General features: G+C 58.4%; 1 protein-coding gene across 1 annotated transcript in view; it reads left to right on the top strand.

The window, feature by feature from the left end:
• The first annotated feature begins 2,328 nt into the window (after positions 1-2,328).
• The window catches only part of POU2F2 (POU class 2 homeobox 2), a 59,854-nt gene continuing 49,661 nt past the window's right edge, over positions 2,329-12,521 (top strand). The window contains exon 1 of the mRNA XM_014531450.1: positions 2,329-2,670. The gene's annotated coding sequence lies outside the window, so the exon portion shown is untranslated. The remainder of the gene's footprint in view (positions 2,671-12,521) is intronic.

Here is a 12,521-nt window from a genome sequence, read left to right as displayed (position 1 = left end):
CTTTCTTTCTTGCTCCAGTGAATACTCGGAGAATCGTCCCCTTCTCTGTGGTACAGCTGAAAGGAACGCAGATTCGGAGTTAGAGAAACTGGGGCTCAAGGCCAGGCCCCTCCCCTTCCTGTGTGGGCCACTGTGGGCCAGCTGCTTCCCCAGTCTGTCCCTCAGAGTCCCCATCTGTGAAATGGGGAGACAGCATCTTCTAAACAGCCCCCACTCCCACCTCCTGTCCTCTCAGGCACTGGGCCAGCTCCCGCAGGGCTGCCTCTACTTGGGAGCAGGGTCTGTCAGAGGCATACGGGGGCCGGGCCAGGAGACGAGACGGGGCGAGGAGAACCGGAGGCAGATGTGTGTGTGGGGGTGCTGCCTGAAGAGACAGCGGGGGTCCCAGCTGGAGGGAGGAGCCCCAGCATGGGCGCTGCCCCGGGAAAGACCCCATCCCTAAGGCGTGTCTGACTCCTGCCCTCCGAGGCCCAGGGATTCCCTGCCGCCCGCCATCACTTACACCAATATTGACGGTTAATGCCGTGTCGCCACCGTGTTCAACACTCGGCGCGGCTAATTGTTTTGACTGGGAATCGGCAAGGCGATTAAACGCCATCGATTTTGCCCTGCGCGCTGCATCGATTTTTAAATTTCCTATTGATCCCGGCCCTAAATCTCCTTAACCAAGACCTCACCGTGGAGATGACAGCCGCTGATTAGCTCCGGGGAGGGGTGGGGGGCAGCCCCTCACGGGGGAGAACCCCAGCTCCTCCCTCCCCCCAGGAACCAGGGGTCCCGGGCCCCTCCCACCCCTGCAGATGGAGGCCCAGGTAGAGAGAGGGGCATGGTGGGGGGGAGCTGGGCGGACACCTCGTCCCTGTTACCCCGCTGGGTTCTCTCCCATTTGGGCTTCTCTCTGGCCTCCTGCCTGTGGGTCCCTCCACGCCTCCTCTTTGTCCGTCTGTGTCTCCCCATCTCTTCTCTTTCTTGTCTATCTACTCATCTTTCTGTCCATCCATTGGTTCGCCTGTCTGTCTGTCTCTTCACTGTCTCAGTCCGTCTTTTGCTCTTTCTCCTTTCTCCTCCTGAGCTCCAGTCCTGTCTCCACTCCTTCTTTGTGTCATTGGTTGGACCCGAGCCTCATCTGTGCTGCCAGATGTGCCACGAGATGGAAAAGTGGTCTGCCCAGCGTCAAGGGCCATGGCTGATGCGCTGTCCCCCCTGACTTCCCTCCGGGGAGTGCACCGCAGGGACACAGAGATGCCAGAGTCCTGGCTGGGGACCTCGCCAGCAGGGCTCTCCCTCTGAGTCACGGCTTCCGGCGGTGCTCCCTGTCCCCTCGTTAGCACTCGCCTGGTGGGAATGTGTCCTCTGGGCAGTCTGTCCCTGTGCCATGGTCCCTGCCCCTTCTCTGAACGCCCAGAGCAAGCAGGGCGGGGTGGTCTCTGTGCAGGCTCCAGGGCTTTCCCAAGAAGACGGTGTTCCCACGAGGCAGGACACAGGTGTCAGGGGAGGCACTCAGCTGGCCTCTCCAGCCAGCTCCGCCCCACACCCAGGGGTGCAGCGTCCTCGTCCTCGAGAGAGAAGTCAGGTCTCCTCGTAGCCTCACCTGCTGCCTCTGCAAAGTGGGGAGGATACGGCTGTCACTGCCTTCCTGCGGGCTGCGGAGAGGGCCACCGACACTTTGTGGGGACAGCTCTCCCCACATCCTGTCCACCCCTCCATCCTCTTTATCTTCTACACAGAGCACGGCGAGACCTTTCTAAAGACAAACCAGACTGTGTTCCTACCCCAGCTGCTCGGACCAGGCTCTGCCGGGTGCAGCCCCTGATGTCTCTCCAGCCTCATCCTTCCCACCCACCCCCTGGCTGACTGGAGTGGATTTGTCTGCCGGGCTTGGCTCGGGCCTGCGTCCTCCCTAGGTTTTCCCTGCCCTCCCCTGCGATTCCCGCCGAGCCCTCTGCCTACCCGAGTGTTGGCATAGCCTCCCTACGCCATCCCCCTGCCCACGGGCCCCTGGGAGACAGGGCAAAAGTCTTGTCTGATCCATCACAGGACCCCCCACACTTGGTCCTGAGCCCGGCTCAGACAAGCCTCAGTGTTTTCACATTAACCAGATGAGTAAATGAATGAGCCGACACACACGTCAGAAGCATCAGCTTGGCTTTTATTTTCAGCATTTAGGCACCTAAGAATGAGTAACCCTTTAGATTTCCTTCTCATTTGATCCTCCCAGCCTTCCTCTGAGCTACATAGCTTGTTAATGAATCAACTCCTCTATCTGTCCATCCACCCGCTCAGTCATCCGTCATGTGCATATTGAATATCCTCCCTCGCTGGGCCCTTTGCCTTGGCTAAAGCTGCAAGACAGACCCGTCGGGTGGGAAAACATGGTTCGCCAGGGCAGGAGGCCATGTGCCCACTGATGAAATGGGAACACGGAGGTCAGAGCCTGGACATGACATGGCGGCAGCAAGGGGCTGTGAGGACCTGACTCCACATTCACCAACTTGTGACTCTGATGGTGCGACAGGAGGAGGGTCCCTCCACTGGGCGCCTCATCTGCTCGAGGTGGAGATGCCTCACGGATCCCCCAGGATGCTGACCACCTTCTCCTTTCTCCCCAGGTTCTCAACTGGACCGGGTTGGTGGCCTGAATGTATTAGTTTCGCTGCGTCTACCCAAGAGGTAAGGGCGGTGGCCCCAGAGGTCTGCTCTGGGTCCCTTTCCTCTCAGAAACCCCTGCTTTCTCATTCTTGTCCCCGCCCCGCCCAGGGGGTGCTGCCTGTCTCTGCCCTGCCCTCCACGAGGTTTGTCTGACTAATTTGTACTTTCATCCTCTGTGTGTCTTGCAACTTCCTGGCCGAACCAGTGGTTCTGGGTGTTGGTGGCCGTGGGGGTTTCTGCTGAGTGTTGGGGCTCAGTAGGGTAGAGAGGGGGTGACCTGGTGGCTCAGATCACAGCGTGGGGTAAGGCACACCTGTGTCTGAGCCCCCCTTTTGTCCCTTCCTAACTGCAAGTGACTGGGGACCATCAGAGCTTCCATTTCCTCGTCTATTAAAGGGAATAATGACAGAAGCCACCTTCTCCGCTGCCCCGAGGACAGAAGGCTAGTGAGGCCGCTCCAGTTCCAGCCTAGAGTTGAATGGCACCAGGCCAGCTGTGTGAGCCTCAGTTTCCCCATCTGCCAAAGGAGGGTAGTATCAGCAGCCACCCCCAGGATGTGGGGGTGAGAAGCTACTTCCTGAAAGCAGGTAGCTCCGAAGCGGAAGCTCGAGATAGAGCTGGAAGCTCCCCGAACAGGTGAGGGTGCTGAGACCCCCCTGGAGACCGCCGAGGCCCCCCAGGCAGAGGCAGGTGCCCCTCGGGAAGCAGGGGCTCTGGACAGCTGCGCTGGTGTTGGTTCCACTCAGCTTGGGAGGCCGGCAAGGAGCTTCAGGAGTGGGGCCCGGGCCTCTGGGGTGGGACTGCCATGCTGCCACCCCTATTCCAACCGGAGCAGCTTAGCACAGGCCTCAGGACCCCTGGGGAGTCCTCTGGCTGCCCTCACAGGCCTCCTGCCCAGGCGCCCTTGCTGCACAAGGGGTCACAGACTCCCTCTAAGAAGCAGATAAAACTGTAGCCCCAGGTTTGCACCCTGACGTGGTAGGAGCTGTAGACTGGAACGTGCATGGGGGCTGCTTGTCACGTGTACTGATGTCCCTGCAGAGAGGCAAGGGGGCTAGGTGTCCCACTTGCCTGATTTTCCGATTTTCCCAAAGAAGCCAGAAATCCAGACATTTATGTGAAATCTCCCAATTTTTAAATGTTGGCAACTAACACAAAATTTCAAAAATCCACGTGTGGTCCAAACCACATGTTTCAGGCAGCCTTTGGCCCATAGATTTCTAGTTTTAGTACAGACTTTCTCCCAGGAAAACGCACCTCTACTTCCACACGACTGTGTGCTCCAACCTCAGGAGGCTCGCAGGCCCTGAAACTCACCCGTGAACCCCCTTCTAACTGGAAAGGAAAGTAGTGGTCTGGGTACAGGTTGCCTGCTTTCTCCAGGAAGCCAGACTGTAGCTTTCCCAGGAACTCACGTGCTCCGATGCTCTTGACCTTGAAAGAGGGTCAAGGAGCTCCCAGGTAGCAGCATTTGTTTGAGGGCGAGAGGTTTGCAGAATGCCCGAACGTTGGCCTAAAGCCGTGGTCGGCAAACTGCGGCTCGCGAGCCACATGCGGCTCTTTGGCCCCTTGAGTGTGGCTCTTCCTAAGCCTTAGGAGTACCCTAATTAAGTTAATAATAATGTACCTACCTATATAGTTTAAGTTTAAAAAATTTGGCCCTCAAAAGAAATTTCAATCGTTGTCCTGTTGATATTTGGCTCTGTTGACTGATGAGTTTGCCGACCACTGGTAAAATAACAGAGGAGTTTAAAAGTGACTATGCTTCAGAGCTGGTGGAGGTAACAATCAGATCCATGATTTTCATTCTTTGGGTTCAAACCGATGTTCGTTAAGTATCCCAGTTTTCATAGACATACGGGTGACAGGCTTGGTAACGTGCCTGAGAGCTACGTCCTACTGAGGAAATGGTTGGTTGTTGGGGGCCACCTAAGTGCCAGGGCCTGTTCTGGGCCCTGCATTAGCCTTCACTGCAGCCCTTGAAGTGGATGGTAGTCACCTGTTACAAGAAAGGGAAACTGAGGCACAGAGCAGGGAGGCAGCCGGCCTAAGGTTACAGCAAGTAAGTGGCAGAGGCAGAGTCGGAACTAGGGTCTGCCTGAACTTCAACCTCTTATCCTTCCACCTCAGCAAAACACACCCTGGTGTGGGGATCCTTTCTAGATGCCAATCTTTGTGCTCTGGGAGCAGTTTTTAAAAAAAATCCTCACTCAAGGATATATTTTTATTGACTTTAGAAGGAGAGGAAGAAAGAGGGAGGAAGGGGGAGAGAGAGCGAGGAGAGAGAGTGAGGTGACCCTCCCCATGCACGAATTTCGTGCACTCGGCCTCTAGTTTAAAATTTTTTTTATTTAATGATTTTAACAATTGTAGGAGTAAGTAACAATATTATTTGGAATAAATATTAGGAAACATTTTAAGAGTGAAGGATGAGATTTTTAGCTATTTCAGCACTAAAACATTCCTTTCCAGGTATAGAATGGCCTCACATTTTATTTTATTTTTCTTGAAAGCAGATAAATTGCCTCCTTGTCTCATACCTCATCTTATTCAAATTGGACCCCACATTAATTCAGCCTTTTCGGCCTGGGAGAGATTATTTTATATCCTCTGTTGATTATAATCACAGTAACTTTATTCTCACTACCCCTAAATGAGAATTTCCTAGATAATTATCTTTTACTTCTCCTCATTAATGGGAAATTTTATACTGAATAAATCTTCTCTAATATGGAACCTACACTTGTTTTGCTTGCACTTCCTTTTTTTTCTTGACTTATGGAAAGACTTAGTGTGTATACAAACTGAATATGTATATATTAGAGTAGGGGTGGGCAAACTTTTTGACTCGAGGGCCACGATGGGTTCTTAAACTGGCCCGGAGGGCCGGAACAAAAGCATGGATGGAGTGTTTGTGTGAACTAATATAAATTCAAAGTAAACATCATTACATAAAAGGGTATGGTCTTTTTTTTTTTTTAGTTTTATTCATTTCAAACCGCGGGCCATAGTTTGCCCACGGCTGGCCTAGGCAGATGTTTGAAGGAGGCCACACCCTTTTAGGTCTGTAATTTTGTTACAAACAAGCATGGCCCCACCTCATCACCTTTCCTTTATAACCACACTCGGAGGGTGGGGATGGAGGCCTCCTCCAGCCCCGGTGGGAGCTGGAGCCTGGAACCCCAGAATGAGCGAGACCCCTCCAGCCCTGGAGGTGCCGGCCGGCCTTGGAGCCACGTGCCCCCCTTCACTCCCTCTGCTTTCATCCTAGCCCGCCAGACCCTCTCTCCCTCTTGGTTGGGTTTCTTCCTCCACCTCCCTCAGACCGCCACCTCAGGGTCCCCCACCCCCCACCCCGCTGGCCTGCCCTGCCTGCTCCTGCTTCCAAGCACCGTTTCCATATCTGATCACACGTCACGTGTGTAGTGTCTCCCACAGCCTCATGGTATTCGTTGAGTGAATAAGTGAACACACAGACACACAAACCATATCCGCTCATTTATTCCTTCAGCCAGCATCTCCTGAGGTGTCCTGAGGTTGCCTCAGTCTGGCGACGCAGAGGAGAGGCAACCTGGGTGACTTCTGAGGGTCCCCCGGGCTGGTGGGGAGACAGGCACAGTGCTACGGCTCCGGCTCCGGCTTCGAACTGGCAGGTCTGCAGGCCCTGGGCAGGGGGGCCTGGGCCGTGACCCGCCCGCCCTGCGGCCTCGCATTCTTTGGGAGGAGGAGGTAGTAAGGGAGCTCCTGAAGGGTTAGGAGAAGCCACGGAGTGAGCGGGACCGCGGATGCTGGTGTGGCGTGGAGTTCCCATGGCCGGCACCCAAGGCCCGGCCAGTGCTGGGCAGGAGCCGGGCTCTGCCCCCACCTTGAATCGCCCTTTCTTCTGTCCTTCCATCCTTCTTGGGGTCACAGGTGACTCAGACACAAGCCCCAGGGCGTGCCCAGGGTGCCCACACACAGTGCAAGGGGGCTCTGGAATGCCCCGGCAGCGGGACCTTAGCTGTGGGTGACAGGCTTCCATTGCTGGGTCCGGTGAGGTGACTGCGCAGGGAGGAGGGACATCTGGGGGGCCTGCAAGGCAGTACAGGTGTTCTGCAGTCAAGAAGCAAGGAGCCAGCAGGCGGGGTCAGGGCCTTGCCGATCCCCCAGGCCCTTAGCCACCCTCAGGATGCTTGGGGCTTGGCTTTGGCTACAAGAATGGGGTGAGTGCTGTTACAGACGTGGCTTGGGGGGTGGGGTGGGCCAGGCAAGAGCTTCAGTGTGGGGTGGCTCCTGGATGTGCCTGGTGAGCTGTGGCTGTGGGCGGTCCACAGGGTGAGGCTGCTGGGCTGCTGGCAGGGCCGTGCGGCCACAGGCACGTTGGCCAGGCTGCAGGCAGCGTGCTGCTCACTGGGGTCGGATGCAAGGGCTGTTGCCGTTGAGAGTGCTGGGAGGTGACAAGGGATCGCCGATCCCTTTGGCTGCCTTTGCCGTTTCTGGGTGGGTGCAGACAGCTGACACCCACCCGCCACGGAGAGTGGCTGTCAGCCACAGGGTGGGGTGTCGCAGCCGTGGAGGAGGGAACAGTGGCTCGTGTCTCTTGGCGCTTCGGGGCCCGATGGGTCCCTGAGATCGGTGACAGTCCCAGAGTAACTGCGGGCTGAAGTGCCCACCCTCCTGGCACGTCGAGGGCACTGGTAGGCGGAGGGCAGGCCACTGACTCTGACCTGTGACCCCAGGCATAATGCACCCACTCTCTGGGCCTTGGCCTCGGCCCGGCAGGCTGTCAGGCTCCCTGCCCTGCTGGCCGCCATGTCTCCGCCTCTGGCTTCCTTCCTCTGCGTTCCCTCCCCCTGGGGCTCCACGCCGTCCTCTTCTCTTCTCCTCTGCTTGGTCTTCATCCGTGTCTTGGCCTCTCCCTTCCACCTTAGCTGCCTCCTTTTCCTCTGAGCTTGGATCTGTTACCAGTCGTGCATGTAGGGTGTGTATGGGTCCAGTCTAGCGTTCTGCCTCCAGAGAGAGCCGCACAGAGATGTGGACCTGGTGGGGGTGGAGGGGGCGAGGAAGAGAGGAGGAAAACATGGCTCTTGAGGGAAAAGCAAGAAAGGAGTTGCCCCCCCTTCCAGGATGGCTCCTGAGGTTCGTGCATGGCCATCTGCCCTCCTCGTGGGGCACCTGAGAAAGGGGAGCCTAGAAATACAGCAGAGAAGAGAGCGGGAGCGAGAGACTCAGAGAGACACAGAGAAATTCCCGGAGAGAAGGGGCAACTGAGCCACGCAGACAAAGAGACATGGGGGCCGCAAAAAGTCAGCCGGGCAAGCAGAGCCGGAGACTCGGAGACGGTTAGAAGGAAGCAGAGCGCCGTGGGAGTGTGCAGCGAGGGGCGAGCGGTGGGCAGATGAAAGCCACGAGGCTTAGGGTGATCGGGCAACGAGAAAGAGCAGGACAAGGGAGGTGGGCCTGTGGGCCGGGAAGGACATGCTGTGCCTGGTGTCTGGGGCCCCACCCTCAGCGGGCCACTGTGCTGGGCAGACTGTAAGGAACTTGACCAAGGCTCCTAGCACGCATCTGTGTGAGGAGGGAGAGGGTCAGGAGTGTGGTAGGAGGGATGCACTGCTCCCACCCGCCCTTGTGATCCTGAGCCCAGTCTGCTGCTGCCCAAGACGCCCCTGTCAGTCCATCTGGTCCCCTCCCCACACCCCACCCCTGGTCGCATCTCACAGGGACCCAGAGGATGTGGAAAGGGCTTGGGCACCCTTGGCTTCTGGCCTGGGGGTGGGTGGGAAGAAAGCTGTGCGTGTGCGTGTTTGTGTGTGTGTATGTGTATGTGTGTGCATGTGCGTTTGTCCTGTTGATATTGTGTGTGAGAGAGAGAGAGAGAGAGAGAGAGAGAGAGAGATCGCTGTGGACTCGGTCTCCCTCCAGCCCTCTCTTGCTTTGCTCTCTGAGACTTTCCTCCTCTGGCTGCATGTCCTTCAAGGCCCCTCTCACCAGCTGTCTCTCACTTTCCTGTCTCCTCTCCCTGTCTCTCTACCTTTCATCTCTCCGTCTCGACCTCGTTCATTCTTCACTCCGTCTTTCAGTTCCTCTCTGTGTATCGCTCCTGTTTCTCCCTATCTGCCCTCTCCCTGCCTCTCTCCCCCGCGGCCTCCCCCTCTCTTATCCCGTTCTCCCTGCCTCTGGCCCCCGTTCTCTCTTTATCTTCGCCTTCTCTGCGTGGCTCCATCACTGGGTTTTTGCTCTGTTGTGTTCGCGCTCCCCCTGTATCTCTTTCTGTCTCTCAGTCTCTGCTTCTCTGTCTCTCCATCTGGTCCTCTCATTTGTCCCTCCTCTGCTTTTTTTCTCTGCCTTTGCCTCCTGTATCTGTCTCTTCTCATCGCTTTCATCTTCTGTCTCTCCGTCTCTCTCTCATACTCTCTGCGGGTCTCTACCTCATCCCTTGTCTCTCCGCGTCTCTGGCGTCCATCCCTGCCTCTGTGTGTGTCTCTCTCGCTCCCCCTCCCTTCCCCCCTTTTTTCTGATTCTAACACCCACACTCACATCCTACCTCAGGAGTAATTGCTTTTGTCTGGGTTGGGGGGGGGGGGGGGGGGGGTGGGGAGGGACGGAGGTCGCTGAGTGGAGTTGAGGTGGCGTCTGCCAAAGCAGGGGATGCTGAGGAGCAGAGGTCCCGCCGTGCGGGGCTGGGGGAGGGGCCCTGGCCCATCCTGGGGGGGGTCTGGGCCTCAGGCCGGGAATGGAAGAGGCAAGCAGGCCCTCGCATTGGGATTTGGAGGCGATACAGCAATAAAATGGGCTAGTCTCAAGTCCTCCCCCACTGAGAGACACCCCAAAACACCATCCTGTGCACCGAGTCCCCATGACACGCATGGAAACACACCCAGGGCCTCCAGTCCACTCGTGGGGACACACAGGGCCATCGTCACACAAACACGGGAGTCACGTAGACACACAGAGAGCACACAGACCTGACACTCGTAAAGGGAAAGGTCTCTGATTGTGCAGAGACGGCCGCACCTACAGCCACCCCCCGACACAGGCACGGGATCCGCACACACGGACACACGGGCTCTCACGCCACGTCCCCCCCCCAGACACTCACAGACACACCCGGTGGGGGTGAGCACACGCACACGCCGGTTTCCTGGAACACAGGAACGCGCAGCCGCCTCGCTACCTGGGACAGGGGTCACTGAGAAGCTCCCGGGACAGACAGAGCTCGGTGCACATTCAGACATTTGGGGGCAACCAGAGTGGGGGATCCACTCCTGGAGGTGCACACAGAGCCGCCAAGTTCCCGGGACACACCCACAGGCTGCTGGTCGCAGAGACATGACAGTCCCTGAGCCGTGCGGGGACACAGAGTCTGCGAGTCCCACAGCCGAGACTCAAGGGCACGCGCCACCCAGCACACAGGGCACACGCACACCCTGCACACAGGGCACAGCCCAGCCCTTTCCCCGGAACCTCCTGTCCTCTCACCCCCACACGTGCAGGCCAGGCTCTGGGGGGAGGCCAAGGCGGCTGTGCCCACGGAGCTCCCAGGATGGGGCAGTCAGGGGCTTGTGGGTGGGCAATGGGCTGCCTGGGGGCGGCCCCCTGTTCCTGGCATTCACTCACCCTAACTCACACCGACACCCCGCCAGGCCTGCCCCTGCCCAGGGGCTCAGGACAAGGTCTCCCAGCCCCCAGGTACCCACTGCCCACCCCCAGAGATCCATCGCTCTCATACCTTCAAAGGGCCCCACCTCCCTGAGCTGCTCCCAACTGAGGGGCTCCCTGCTTTGGCCCCGGGGGGATGTCCCTCAATTTCTCCCAGCCCCGTTCCCTGCCACGGTGACCCCCATCCCCATCTATTCCCTGCCCACTCCCATACTCACCCCCTTCCTGGCTGTCCAAGCTCTCAGCTTCCCTACGCTCTCCAGCTGTAGGGGGTGGTGATGAGGGTGGACCCTGGCCCCTCAGAGGCATGAGTGAGGGGTACCTGGGGGTGGGGGGCCTGGGTGCGGCTCCGGGAAAGGGAAGCAAGGCAAGCGGAGAGAGAGACGCAGAGGCAGGCAGGCAGCCAGCCGGCTTTATATCCCTGCCGTATTGATCCACCATGTCACAGCCCCGGTCGATAGCCAGCCGAGAAAGAGAAGGAGTGAGGGGAGGGGAGGTTTGGGGGAGGGCAGCGGGACCCCTATAGTCCTTGGCCCATCTGGGCCTCCTTGGCAGGCTGTGGGGGCATACACCAGCAGGCCCACCCCCCAAAAAAGAGGCCCATCACTGTACCCTCCCCCTCTTCCTTTTGGCTGCGGCCCTCTCCCTGAGAGCCGCTTTCGTGAAAGATTTTAAACACAGATTTGCCCGTTTCTTTTTGTTTCTGGCGGTTCTTCATCCATTGTGGGCGTGGGTGGGGGCTCACAGCTGTTCACTGCCTCGGTCCCCTCTGCCCACCACAGTCCGGCTGGGCAGGTGTGAGGCCTTGAGGCAGTGCTGTGTTCAGTCCGGGACAGACTTCAGTACGAATCCTCCTCCTTTGCCGTGTGACCGTGGGCAAGTGAGAGGACCTCTCTGAACACCCTGCCCTCTTCCCAGGCCATCGCTGGCCTGCCGCTCAGAGGCACGGCCCACATCCGCTCCCTGCCCTTTGCAGCTTGAAGTTCCAGCTTGAAGCAGTGCCAGGCCAGTGCTAGACACAGAGCGCACTTAAATTCCTTCCTCCTGTTCCCCTGACCCCGTGTCTGAGACAGGAAACCCAGCGTCCCCGCTCCTCGGCCTCCTCTTCCCTCTCCGTAGAACCGTCTACCCCCTGCCCCATCTAAGCTCCCCCTGACCTGGGTGGGGAAGTGAGGACGGCTCCCTCGGTAGGACGGGAGGAAAAGGGAGGCCCCTGGACCAGGCTGGGAACCCTGGGGCTGATTCCGGCCCTGACTGTCTCCCTTCTCTGAGCCTCAGTTTCCCTTCTACCCCCTTCCCACCCAGGCCAAGCTCAAAAGTTTGTGCAGCTCTGGGATCCACAGGGACTGATGCAGATGGGAGGCAGGGCCATCCGGAGGGTGAGGCCAGGGCCAGAGGGGTGCCTGCTGCCCCTCCCTCAGCTGGGCTTGCCGGGGTCCCAGGTGTTCCCCCAACCCCCAACTCCCCGGGGCTCCGGTTCTTTGTCTGTCCAGATCCTCCTCTCCTCCCAGCCCAGCCTCCCAGAGGTTGAGGAATCACCTTAGCCTTGACCCGAGGGAGGGCAGAGGAGGGGCAGGCGGGCCCCACCCCCACCTCCTGCCCTTGGCCATCCCTACAACCCCTCTCCTCCCTGCTTCCTTGAGTACCCACTGCCCCCCACCCCCAGCGTCGGGGCTGCTGTTCCCTTTGTTAAGAAGGGGGAGGGGAAAGAGCCGAGCAAAGGGGACGTGCCTTGACCCTTGACCTCTCCCCTTCCCTCCTCCCATCTGGGTCCCCAGGGGCTCAGAGCCCCCTTGACGGACAGTTCTGACCATCAGCCAAATGGCTCTGGGAGTGAGCTGGGCCAGGTAGGGGGGAGGGGAGGAAGGCCTGGCTAGGGCCCTGAGCCCGTCAGAGGGGGGTGCTTCACGGGTGTTTCTTGAGCAGCAGGGGGAGATAGGTACCCACGAGGGCAGACCCTGGGGGAAGCTGATTGCGCTGGGGGATGTGGAGGCAGAGTGGGGCTCTGCTCAGAGCCAGCAGCCCTGGAAGCCCTGTGGGTAGGGGCCTGGCCTGGCAGATGCCTGCCCCCACCCCCATCCCCGGCCTGAGGCATTGGAGTGCAGTGAGTTTTAAAAAAAAATTAAAAGAAAAAAAATAACAGGAGCAGGAGAAGCTGGGGGAAAAATATATAAGAAAAAATATAATAAGAACTAAGCGGTGGCTGCAGGAGAGAGAAAGGGCAGGAGGCG

This window comes from Myotis brandtii, unplaced genomic scaffold, assembly GCF_000412655.1.
Source record: "Myotis brandtii unplaced genomic scaffold, ASM41265v1 scaffold803, whole genome shotgun sequence".
Classification (NCBI taxonomy): domain Eukaryota; kingdom Metazoa; phylum Chordata; class Mammalia; order Chiroptera; family Vespertilionidae; genus Myotis; species Myotis brandtii.
Note: the sequence above shows the minus strand (reverse complement) of the source record. Positions and strands in the feature narration are given on the sequence as shown.